The 13,382-nt window shown below is 45.6% G+C and overlaps 1 pseudogene; it reads right to left on the bottom strand.

Moving 5' to 3' along the window:
- Window positions 1-8,832: 8,832 nt before the first annotated feature.
- On the bottom strand, window positions 8,833-9,376 carry LOC100440624 (gem-associated protein 2-like; annotated as a pseudogene).
- Window positions 9,377-13,382: the final 4,006 nt, after the last annotated feature.

Below are 13,382 nucleotides of genomic sequence, written 5' to 3'. Positions count from 1 at the left end.
GCTGGCCCAAGCCAGGGTGGATCCAGGTTTTGTGGGACTTGGAGTTTACACAGTTTTGTGGGTGTCCTTTAAAAAAAAAGAGTACAGGCCAGGTGCGGTGGCTCATGCCTGCAATCCCAGCACTTTGGGAGGCCAAGGCAGGCGGATCACGAGGTCAGGAGATTGAGACCATCCTGACCAACATGGTGAAACCCCCTCTCTACTAAAAATACAAAAATTATCTGGGTATGGTGATGTTTGCCTGTAACCTCAGCTACTTGGGAGGCTGAGACACAAGAATCGGTTGAACACAGGAGATCGCGTCACTGCATTCCAGCCTGGTGACAGAGCAAGAGTCTATCTCAAAAAAAAAAAAAATGGTTACAAAATAAATATTTAATTAGAAAGTGAAAAGAAATTACAAATTTCAAAAAGCTGACAAAAATCCAAACATCTCACAATCTAGAAGGATATCTTTATTAGTAACTACCCATCTCACTTCTATAATATTAACTACTACTTTTCTCTTTTTTCCTTTTTAAAAAATTTTTTAAAAGTTTTTTTCTTTTTTTGAGACGGAGTCTCGCTCTGTCGCCCAGGCTGGAGTGCAGTGGCGCAATCTCAGCTCACTGCAAGCTCTGCCTCCCGGGTTCATGCCATTCTCCTGACTCCACCTCCCGAGTAGCTGGGACTACAGGCGCCCGCCACCACGCCCGGCTAATTTTTTTGTATTTTTAGTAGAGACGGGGTTTCACCGTGTTAGCCAGGATGGTCTCGATCTCCTGACCTCGTGATCCGCCTGTCTCGGCCTCCCAAAGTGCTGGGATTACAGGCGTGAGCCACTGCGCGCGGCCTAAAGTTTTTTTATTTTCTGTCAGACACTCTACAGCTCAAACTCCTACTTTTCTCACTGCATACTCTGATTGTTATTTCATATAACAATGATTTTGTAATACTTCTTTCTTTTTCAGACACGATCTTGCTGTGTCACCCAGGCTGGAGTCCAGTGGCATAATCAAAACTCGCTGCAGCCTCAATCACTCAGGCTCAAGCAATCCTCCCACCTCAGCCTCCTGAGTAGCTAGCTGGGACTGCAGGCACACACCCTGTCTAATTTTTAGAAAATTTTTTCTTTTTTTGAGACGGAGTCTCACTCTGTCACCCAGGTTGGAGTGCAGTGGTGCGCTCTCAGCTCACTGCAACCTCTATCTCCCGGATTCAAGCGATTCTTCTGCCTCAGCCTCCAGAGTAGCTGGGATTACAGGCACCCACGACCAAGCCCAGCTAATTTTTTTGTATTTTTAGTAGAGATGGGGTTTTTTCATGTTGCCCAGGCTGGTCTGAAACTCCTGGGCTCAAGTGATCTGCCCGCCTCAGCCTCCCAAAGTTCTGGGATTGCAGGCATAAGCCACTGTGCCCAGCCCATAATATCATTTTTTTTATGGAGGAAAAAGACAGATAGTTCAATCTTTTCTCTAGCAAAATCAAATGAAGTTTATTGATTGATTGATTGATTGATCGATTGATTTTTATTTATTTACTTATTTTGAGACGGAGTCTTGCTCTATCACCCAGGCTGGAGTGCAGTGGCGCGATCTCGGCTCACTGCAAGCTCAGCCTCCTGGGTTCATGCCATTCTCCTGTCTCAGCCTCCCTAGTAGCCGGGACTACAGGCGCCCGCCACCACGCTCAGCTAATTTTTTTGTATTTTTAGTAGAGACGGGGTTTCACTGTGTTAGCCAGGATGGTCTCCATCTCCTGATCGTGATCCGCCTACTTCAGCCTCCCAAAGTGCTGGGATTACAGGTGTGAGCCACCGTGCCCAGCCCTAATGAAGTTTATTTTTATGTATTTTATTTCTTTTTCTTTTGAGACAGGTCTCACTCTGTCACCCAGGCTGAAGTGCAGTGGCATGATTACAGCACACTACAGCCTTGAACTTCTGGGCTCAAGAGGTCCTCCTGCCTCAGACTCCCAAGTAGCTGGGACTACAGGCATGCACCACCACACCTGGCTAATTTTTTAATTTTTTTGTAGAGGCACTGTCTCATTATTTTGCCCAGGCTGGTCTTGAACTTCTGGCCTCAATGAATCCTCCTGTCTTGGCTTCCCAAAGTGCTGGGATTAGAGGCGTGAGCCACTGTGCCTAGCCCATTTATATATTTTTAATCTTTCACTATTATAAATGCTATGTCTAATCCCATACCTATACCTAATGTGTTATCTCATATCTATGTTTCATTCAATATATCTGTAAGATAAACTCCTAGAAATGGGATTAGTGAGTCAAAAGATATAATATGCATTTGCAACTTTTATATCTATTCCAAATTGACCCTATATAGGGTTTAACAACTTGCACACCCGCCAGCAATGCATGATAGTGACTAATTCCCCAAAACTTTGATGACAGTAACTAACTAAAGTGGCTTCGTTGCCTGGGGTATTTACCCCAGACGAATCCGAGGTTCGTCGTCTTGTACCAAGAAAATGTAGGACACATACGTATACACAGGAGGAGTTTCGTGGTACCTCAGTTTAGCTTTATTTGGGCTTGCAACCCGGGAGGCGGAGGTTGCAGAAAGAAAGAGAAAGGAGAACAGCTTTCTCTCTGGCGAGAAAGAGGGGCTTCCCAAAGGAAAAGACTGGCCGGCAGCAGAGTTCGCCGGATTTTATAGGCAGGCTTGAGAAGGTGATGTCTGATTTACGTAGGTAAGTCAAATTGGTTCAATCAGATGTGACGTTTATATAGCTTGAGGGGAAGGCTGGCCACCCCACCCTAATCTTACTATGCAAATGAACTCTCCCCTTGCCAGGCGCCATATTATCTGCTCCTTACTGTACACTGCTGCTGACAACGAGAAGGAAAGATGGAACCGCCATTTTGAACATGATTGGCACAACTGCTGGCATCTATGTCTGCAGCTCTATTTCACAGGCTGCTCTTTGTTAGAAAGGAAAATGATCTGGGGTTACTTTTCATTAAAAGGAGAACCTCCTGGTGGCTCATGCCGGTAATCCCAGCACTTTGGGAGGCCGAGGCAGGTGGATCACGAGGTCAAGAGTTCGAGACCAGCCTGGCCAACATGGTGAAACCCCTTCTCTACTAAGAATACAAAAATTAGCTGGGTGTGATGGCGCCTGCCTGTAACCCCAGCTACTCTGGAGGCTGAGGCAGGAGAATCACTTGAACCCGGGAGGCGGAGGTTGCAGTAAGCTGAGATCCTGCCACTGCACTCCAGCCTGGGTGACAGAGCAAGACTCCATCTCGAAAATAAATAAATAAATAGGCCAGGTGCGGTGGCTCACGCCTGTAATCCCAGAACTTTGGGAGGCCGAGGCAGGTGGATCACTTGCGGTCAGGAGTTCAAGACCAGCCTGACCAAAATGGTGAAACCCCGTCTCTACTAAAAATACAAAAATTAGTTGGGCATGGTGGGGCACGCCTGTAACCTCAGCTACTCGGGAGGCTGAGGCAGGAGAATCACTTGAACCCGGAGGCAGAGGTTGCAGTGAGCCCAGATCGTCCACTGCACTCCAGCCTGGGTGACAGAGAGAGATTCCGTCTCAATAATAATAATAATGGCCAGGTGCAGTGACTCACGCCTGTAATCTCAGCACTTTGGGAGGCCAAGGAGGGCAGATCACCTGAGGTCAGGAGTTTGAGACCAGCCTGACCAATATGATGAAACCCTGTCTGTATTAAAAATATACAAAAATTAGCTGAGTGTGGTGGCATTCACCTGTAATCCCAGCTACTCAGGAGGCTGAGACAGGAGAATTGCTTGAACCCAGGAGGCGGAGGTTGCAGTGAGCTGAGATCGCACCATTGCACTCCAGCCTGGGCAACAAGAGTGAAACTCCATCTGAAAATAATAATAAATAAATAAAAATAAAAGGAGAACCTTACCAAGGACTCCCATATCCTATCTGCCTAAGTAGACTCTTTTTTTGTTTGTTTGTTTAATTTTAAGACAGAATCTTGCTCTGTTGCCGAGGCTGGAGTGCAGTAGCACAATCTCAGCTCACTGCAGCCTCTGCCTCCCAGGTTCCAGAGATTCTCCTGCCTCAGCCTCCCGGGCAGCTGGGATTACAGGCACGTGCCACCAGGCCCGGCTAATTTTTGTATTTTTAATAGAGATGGGGTTTCACCATGTTGGCCAGGCTAGTCTCGAACTCCTGACCTCAGATGATCCACCCACCTTGGTCTCCCAAAGTGCTGGGATTACAGCCGTGAGTCACTGTGCCCCACCATCTTCTTAACTCCTATATCAAAACTGGGATTTTTGTCAACCTGACAGATAAAAAGTGGTAGCTCAGTTTAGCTTTATTTGCTCCATTTTAAAAAACTGAGGTAAGTCTAGTGCAGTGGCTCACGCCTGTAATCCCAGCACTTTGGGAGGCTGAGGCGGGTGGATCATCTGAGGTCAGGAGTTCGAGACTAGCCTGGCCAACATGGTGAAACCCCATCTCTACTAAAAATACAAAAATTAGCTGGGTGTGATGGCACATACCTGTAATCCGAGCTACTTGGGAGGCTGAGACAGGAGAATCACTTGTACCTGGGAGGCGGAGGTTACAGTGAGCCGAAATCACACCATTGCACTCCAGCCTGGGCAACAAGAGCAAAACTCCATCTCAAAAAAAAACAAAGCAAAAACAAAAAAAAACAACAAGCTGGGCACGGTGGCTCACGCCTGTAATCTCAGCACTTTGGGAGGCTGAGGCAGGCGAATCACAAGGTCAGGAGTTCGAGACCAACCTGGCCAACATGGTGAACCCCGTCTCTACTAAAAATACAAAAAATTAGCCGGGCATAGTGGCGGGCACCTGTAATCTCAGCTACTCGGGAGGCTGAGGCAGGAGAATAGCTTGAACCTGGGATGCAGAGGTTGCAGTGAGCCGAGATCATGCCACTGCACTCTAGTCTGGGCAACAGAGCGAGACTCCGTCTCAAAACACACACACACACACACACACACACACACACACAATACATACAGTAAAGTATACAGCTTAATAAAGTTTTACATGTGTATACATTCATATAACCATCACCCAGAAAAAGATAGGATTGTTCCCAACACCTCAGAGGTTCTTTCTTGTCCCTCCTAATCAATACCTCCCCGACCCTCAACCCCTTAGATATAATCATTATTCTTACTCTTTTTTCTTAGATGGAGTCTCGCTCTGCCACCGGGCTGGAGTGCAGTGGCATGATCTCGGCTCACTGCAACCTCCGCCTCCCAGGTTCAAGTGATTCTCCTGCCTCTGCCTCCTGAATAGCTGGGACTACAGGTGTATGCCACCACTCCCAGCTAATTTTTGTATTTTTAGTAGAGACGGGGTTTTACCATGTTGGCCAGGATTGTCTCGATCTCTTGACCTCGTGATCTGCCTGCCTTGGCCTCCCAAAGTGCTGGGATTACGGGGTGAGCCACTGCGCCTGGCTTATTCTTACTTTTATTGACATAGATAACTTGTTTGCTTGTTTGTTTGTTTGTTTTTTAGAGAGATGATGTCTGCCTATTGTCATTCCCCAACTGATTCTTCTGGCCACTGAACACACGAAACCAATCCACTGAGACCCTCTTATTGCAATAAAGAGTTTAATCAATGCAAGGCCAGCTGTGTAGTACAACTAGAGTTATCACTCAAATCAGCCTCTCTGAAGGCTAGAAGGTTAGGGCCTTTCTTTCTTTTTTTGCTTTTTTTCTTCTCTTTTTTTTTGGGGGGGGTGGGGGGAGTTTCACTCTTGTCACCCAGGCTGGAGTGCAATAGCGCAATCTCAACTCAGCGCAACCTCCGCCTCCAGGGTTCAACTGATTCTCCTGCCTAAGCCTCCTGAGTAGCTGGGATTACAGGCGTTAGCCACCACACCTGGCTAATTTTTGTACTTTTAGTAGAGATGGGGTTTCACCATGTTTGTCAGGCTGGTCTTGAACTCCTGCCTTCAGGTGATCCGCCTGCCTCGGCCTCCCAAAGTGCTGGGATTACAGGCGTGAGCCACCATGCCCGGCTCCCTCCCTCCCTCCTTTCCTTCGTTTCTCTTTCTCTCTTCCTTTCTTTCTCCCTTCCCTTCCTTTTTTCTTTCTATCTCTCTTTTTCTCTTTCTTTTCTTTTCTCTTTCTTTCTTTCTTTTCTTTCTCTTTCTCTCTTTCTTTTTTTCTTTTTGAGACTCTTTCTGTCACTCAGGCTGGAGTGCAGCGAAGCAATCTCAGCTCACTGCAACCTCCACCTCCCCGGTTTAAGCAATTCTCATGCCTCAGCATCCTGAGTAACTGGGACTAGAAGCTCATGCCACCACACCCGATTAATTTTTTGTATTTTTAGTAAAGATGGGTTTTTGCCATGTTGGTTAGGCTGGTCTCGAACTCCTGGCCTCAAGTGATCATCGAAGTTACGGTTTTTCAAAGACAGTTTGATGGGCAGGGAACTAGGGAATGCGTGCTGCTGTTTTGTTGGGGTTATAATCATAGGGGTGTGGAAAAATGTCCTTGTGTGCTGAGTCAGCCTCTGGGTGGTGGGGGGTGGGCACAAGACCATTTGGTTATATCATGAGTCACAAGTCTGGGTAAGGTCAGTAAGTTGCCAGAATGTATTAGGTTGGTGCAAGAGTAATTGCAGTTTTGACCATTTCTTTTGCACCACCCTAACAGAAGTCTGACTTTTTTTTTTTTTTTTTTTTTTTGAGACAGAGCCTTGCTCTGTGGCCCAGGCTGAAGTACAGTGGTGTGATCTCAGCTCACTGCAACCTCCGCCTCACGGATTCAAACGATTCTTCTGTTTCAGCCTCCCGAGGAGCTAGGATTACAGGCATGCACCACCACACTCAGCTAATTTTTGTATTTTTAGTAGAGATGGGGTTTCACCATGTGGGCCAGGCTGGTCTCAAACTCCCGACCTCAGGTGATCTGCCCACCTAAGCCTCCTAAAGTGTTGGAATTACAGGTGTGAGCCACCTCACCCACCCTGTAAAACATTTTAAAAGACCAATCTTAGGTTCTACAATACTGATGCTATCATAGGAGCAATTGGGGAAGTCACAAATCTTGAGACCACTGGCCAAATGACTCCTGAGCAGTAAGGGATTATAGAAACTATGCCTACATTTTAGTAGAATTCAAGTCCCTCCCATAATCCTAATCCTATGGCCTTTCATTAGTCTTATAAAGGCATTTTTCACTCCCTGAGCAAGAAGGGGGTTAGTTTTAGGAAGGCACTATTATCATCCTTGCTTTTAAATTAAGCTATGCACTAAATTCCTCCTATGGGTAGCTTGGCCTATGCCTAGGAATAAGAGAAGATAGCTAGTCTGTGAGGCTAGAAGCAAGATAGAGTCAGCCATGCTAGATTTCTCTAAACAGGCATAATCTTTGCAAAGGCAGTTAAACTATGTTGTCCAGACTGGCCTCAAACTCCTGGCCTCAAGCAATCCCCCCGCCTCAGCCTCCCAAAGTGCTGGGATTACAGGTAGGAGCCATCACGCCCAGCCATTCTTATACATGCTTTTTAGTAGCCACACGTACTCATTTCTCTCGGCTATATACTCATAAATGCTGTATCATGGGATAGGCAATTGTTTGGCTTTGGTAGATACTGCTCAACAATTTACCAACGTACTGTTGGGGTTCAAAAAGTAATACCCCAAAGACTGGTGTTTTGACATGCTGTGGCCTTAAACATGCTTTGATCCTCTGCAGGTGGATCACGAGGTCAGGAGTTAGAGGCCAGCCTGGTCAACATGGTCAAACCCCATCTCTACTAAAAATACAAAATTAGCCTGGTGTGGTGGCACACACCTGTAGTCCCAGCTACTCGGGAGGCTGTGGTAGGAGTCACTTTTACCTGGGAGGCGGGGGTTGCCATGAGCTGAGATCATGCCACTGCACTCCAGCCTGGATGACAGAGGGAGACTCTATCTCAAAAAAAAAAAAAAAAAAAAAGGCCAGGCTCGATGACTCACACACATACTCGCCAACACTTAGTACTGTCAGTCTTTTCAACTGTAGCTCTTCTAGAAAGTGTTTAGTGATATCTCATAGGTTGCTTTTTGAAATTTTAAAAGTGTGGGCCAGGCATGGTGGCTCATGCCTGTAATCCCACCAATTTGAGAGGCCAAGGAGGGCACATCACCTGAGGCCAGGAGTTCGAGATCAGCCTGGCCAAATTTTTTTTTGTTTAAGAGTTGGGGTGGCCAGGTGCAGTGGCTCACACCTATAATCCCAACACTTCGGGAGGCCAAGGTGGGCAGATCACAAGGTCAGGAGTTTGAGACCAGCCTGGCCCACATGGTGAAACTCCGTCTCTACTAAAAGTACAAAAATTAGCTGGGTGTGGTGGCGAGTGACTGTAATCCCAGCTACTGGGAAGCTGAGGCAGGAGAATCACTTGAACCCGGGAGGTGGAGGTTGCAGTGAGCCGAGATCACACCACTGCACTCCAGCTGGGTAACAGAGAGAGACTCCGTCTCAAAAAAAAAAAAAAAAAAAAAAGAGGTGGGGTGGCCGGGCATGGTGGCTCACTCCTGTAATCCCAGCACTTTGGGAGGCCGAGGTGGGTGGATCACCTGAGGTCAGGAGTTTGAGACCAGCCTGGTCAACATGGTGAAACCCCATCTCTATTAAAAATTCAAAAATTAACCAGGGGTGGTGGTGCTTGCCTGTAATCCCAGCTACTCGGGAGGCTGAGGCAGGAGAATCGCTTGAACCCAGGAAGCAGAGGTTGCGGTGTGCCAAGATTGCGCCATTGCACTCCAGCCTGGGCAACAAGAGCGAAACTCCATCTCAAAAAAATAATAATAATAAAAGAAATAAATAAATACATACATATATACATAAATTCAAAGCAGGAACTCTCTCATCATCTTTGCTATCTACTAAGAGCCTCACACTTCAGAGCACCTTCTTGCAAGCTGCTGAATCAGTGAATGAACCTCATGTAATAAAGGTTTTTCAAGGCAAGCCAATAAGACATAAAGCCATCTTCTCAAATCCAAAGTAAAGTCTCTTTCTCCAAACCAATTACTCAGATATTCCAAGACAGTAGCTACTGTTGTCTGATTCATTCTGCTAGCAATACTAACCAAGGGAGGAAAACCAATTTGTACATAATCAGTTCTAGGACTTTCATTTGTAGCTGTCAGTGACCACACCAGCATATAAACTTTCACTCAGACAAAATTTCTTCCAGCCTTCTTCATCTTTAGATTTTGGCATAGTCACATTACTATCCAACTGTCGTGATTTCCAGTGACTTCTATGTTTGTGCACATTCTGTCTTACATTGAAAACGGTGCCACTTGCTATTGCCACTGAAGTATTGGGGAATAACCTTCAGGGGCAGGTTGGCATCCTAAAAGAGAAACATTCACACCTTGCTTCCTTTTCAACTTCATTTTTTTTTTTTTTTTTTTTTTGAGATGGAGTTTTGCTCTTGTCACCCAGGCTGGAGTGCAGTGGTGCAATCTCAGCTCACTGCAACCTCCGCCTCCTGGGTTCAAGTGATTCTCCTGCCTCAGCCTCCCGAGTAGCTGGGATTACAGGCGCCTGCCACCACGCCCAGCTAATTATTGTATTCTTAGTAGAGATGGGGTTTCACCATGTTGCCTAGGCTGGTTTTGAACTCCTCACCTCAGGTGATCCCCCTGCTTCAGCCTCCCAAAGTGTTGGGATTACAGGCATAAGCCACCATGCCTGTCCTTCCTTTTCAACTTCTTTGGGTCAATTTGAGGTACCACAGCATCTGGACATTGAGCTGCTTTGGTATGGACCTCCCTCAGGTATTCCTGAGGCATCCTCCGGGATAACGAGGAATCGAAACCTTCTGTCTGGTGGCAGAGGGCCAGGCATCAACTCTTCCACTGCAGACTCTGCTGGTACCCATGCCATGATTTTCAACCCAGCCAGTTCCCCACAGAAGCTTTTTCTATTCCCTTTCTCTTCCCAACTTCTGTATCCATTTAGTTTTATCTATATTTTTATTCCTTCCAATTGAAACAAACTTTAAGTAACTTGTAAAATAGACAAAATTATTTTTTTCTCAATGCTTTTACATGCTTTTACAACTTCCCTTGCCAAAAATATATCTTGCCTTTATTTATACACTTTGTATACAGAATTGTTTCTTTTATATCTAGTAGGTTTTTTGTTTGTTTGTTTGTCTGTTTTGAGATGGAGTCTCTGTCACCCAGGGTGGAGTGCAGTGGCGCCATCTCGGCTCACTGCAACCTTGGCCTGCCAAAGTGCTGGGATTACAGGCATGAGCCACCACACCTGGCCATATCTAGTAGTTTTAATTACATATACTAACTATAATTTTTTTTTGAGATGGAGTCTAGCTCTGTCACCAGGCTGAAGTTCAGTGGAGCAGTCTTGGCTCACTGCAAACTCCGCCTTCCAGGTTCAAGCGGTTCTCCTGCCTCAGCCTCCCGAGTAGCTGGGATTGCAGGCATGCACTGCCACGCCCAGCTAATTTTTGTATTTTTAGTAGAGATGAGGTTTCACCTTTGTTGGCCAGGATGGTCTCGATCTCCTGACCTCGTGATCTGCCCACCTCGGCCTCTCAAAGTGCTGGGATTACAGGCATGAGCTATCGTGCCCAGCCTATACTAAATATAATTTTAATTCTTAGTAATCCTAATTTCTAGTGAAAACCTAGGAAGTAAGTAATTTTTTTTTTAAGAGATAGGGTCTCGCTCTGTCACCCAAGCTGGAGTGCAGTGGCACAATCATAGCTCACTGCAGCCTCGACCTCCCAGGCTCAAATGACTCTCCCACCTCAGCTTCCAGAGTAGCTGGGACTAGAGACACGCACCACCACGCCTGGCTAATTTTTTTTAGTTTTGTCATAGTGATAAGGTTGCACCATGTTGCGCAGGCTGGTTGAACTCCTGGGCTCCAGTTATTCACTTGCGTTAGCCTCGCAAAATTACAGGCGTGAGTCACCATCACCACAATCAGCCCAATTTTTGTTTATTAAGAGATCTATCTAAATATATTTAGGTTTTCTATATTGTATATAAATAAGATGCCAGAGTATAAAACTTATGTTTAATAATTAATGTTTCGGTATTTTAACTTACTTAGAAATGACTCAGACATTTTGTGATTATCTGTCACTTAATTTAACATAATATGACATAAGAATTTATTTTATTTTATTTTATTTTATTTTATTTTGGCAGGGCGCGGTGGCTCACGCCTATAATCCCACCACTTTGGGAGGCTGAGGCAGGCGGATCACTTGAGGTCGGGAGTTCAAGACCAGCCTGAACAACATGGAGAAACCCTGTCTCTACTAAAAATACAAAATTAGCCGAGCGTGATGGTGCATGCCTGTAATCCCAGCTACTTGGGAGGCTGAGGCAGGAGAATTGCTTGAACCCATGAGGCGGAGGTTGCAGTGAGCCAAGATCACACCATTGCACTCCAGCCTGGGTAACAAGAGCGAAACTCCGTCTCAAAAATAAAAAAATAAAATAAAAAATAAAAAAAAATCTCACTATGTTGCCCAGGCTGGTCTTAAACACCCGGGCTCAAGTGATCCTCCTGCCTCAGCTTCCAAAAGTACTGGGATTACAGGATTACAGGCATGAGACACCACACACAGCCTTTATTTTACTAACAAATTTAAAGCTAGTTTTATTTATCAAAAATTGTCATATACACATAGCACATATAGATATATAGACACACAAACAGAAGTACATCTTATAGCTTTCATAAAAAATTGTAATTCACTGGCTTTCAAATAGTTTTTTTTGCCATGTGTGATGATGCATGCCTGTAATCCCAGCTACACAGGAGACTGAGGTGACAGCATTTAAGCCCAGGACTTTGAGACCATTCTGGACAACATAGTGAGGCACTGCCTCAACAACAAAATACATAAAACAAAAAACAAAAATAGACTGGGTGCAGTGGCTCACGCCTGTAATCCCAGCACTTTGGGAGGCTGAGGCAGGTGGATCATTTGAGGTCAGGAGTTCAAGACCAGCCTGGCCACCACAGTGAAACCCCATCTCTACTAAAAATACAAAAATTAGCCGGGCATGATGGTGCAAGCCTATAGTCCTAGCTACTCAGGAGGCTGAGGCAGGAGAATCGCCTGAACCCAGGAGGCAGAGATTGCAGTGAGCCAAGATTACGCCATTGCACTCCAGCCTGGGCGACAGAGCAAGACTCCATCTCAAAAAATAACAAAAATAAAATAAATAAATAAATAGTTTTTCTTTTTGCCATTCAGACTATCAATCTTCTAATTACCTGTTTTATTACCCTAAGCAATTGTTAGCTAGGCAGTCCTAAATTTGCATGTCTAAAAGGATGAATCTTAGGTAAAACAAGGTAGAAAATTTATATCTCAAAGACACAGAGCTTAAACCAGGCCCACATATTATACCATCATTTGCCCAAACCGAGGAAGAATGGGTAAAAGCCCAGTTAAGACAAGATGCCAACCTTGGCAACAGAATGAAACTCTGTCTCAAAAGAAAAAAAAAGACATGATGCCAAGGAAAAGCACCTTAAACAAAGTTATAACTTGTTATGTAATTTTTTTCTTTCTTTTTTTTTTTTTTGCCTATAGTTCCAGCTACTTAGGAGGCTGAGGCAGGATCACTTCAGCCCAAGAGCTCAAGGCTGCAGTGAGCTATGATTGCAGCACTAAACACCAGCCTGGGCAACAGAGTGAGACTCCAGCTCTTTATTTTTCCATAAAATCCAGATCCTGCACAACACCAATGGTTTTTTTTTTTTTTTTTTTTTTCTGAGACACAGTCTTGTTCTGTCACCCAGGCTGGAGTGCAGTGGTATGATCATGGCTCACTGTAGCCTTGACATCACTGCAGCCTCGACATCACATTCTCCCACCTCAGCCTCCCAAGTAGCTGGGACTAAAGGCATGTACCACCATGCCAGGCTAATTTTTCTATTTTTTGTAGAGATGGGGTTTCACAATGGTGCCGAGGCTGCTCTCCAACTCCTGGGCTCAAGTGATCTGCGCAGCTTGGCCTCCCGAAGTGCTGGGATTACAGGTGTGACCCACCACACCTGGCCAACCCCAACCCCCCCCCTTTTTTTTGAGACAGAATTTCGCTCTTTGATCCAGGCTGGTGGGAAGTGGCACGATCTTGGTTTACTGCAACCTCTGCCCCCTGAATTCAAATGATTCTCCTGTCTCAGACTCCAGAGTAGCTGGGAGTAGCTAGGATTATAGGTGCCTGCCACCAGGCCTGGCTAATTTTCGTGTTTTTAGTAGAGACGGGATTTTGTCATGTTGCCAGGCTGGTCTTGAACTCCTGACCTCAAGGGATCCACCCACCTCGGCCTCTCAAAGTGCTAGGATTATGATGTGAGCCACTGCGCCCAGCCAAATCCCAACTTTTTTTTTTTTTTGAGACC

Source organism: Pongo abelii, chromosome 1 (assembly GCF_028885655.2).
Source record: "Pongo abelii isolate AG06213 chromosome 1, NHGRI_mPonAbe1-v2.0_pri, whole genome shotgun sequence".
Lineage (NCBI taxonomy): Eukaryota > Metazoa > Chordata > Mammalia > Primates > Hominidae > Pongo > Pongo abelii.
The sequence above is the reverse complement of the archived record's forward strand: the minus strand, read 5'-3'. Positions and strand labels throughout refer to the sequence as shown.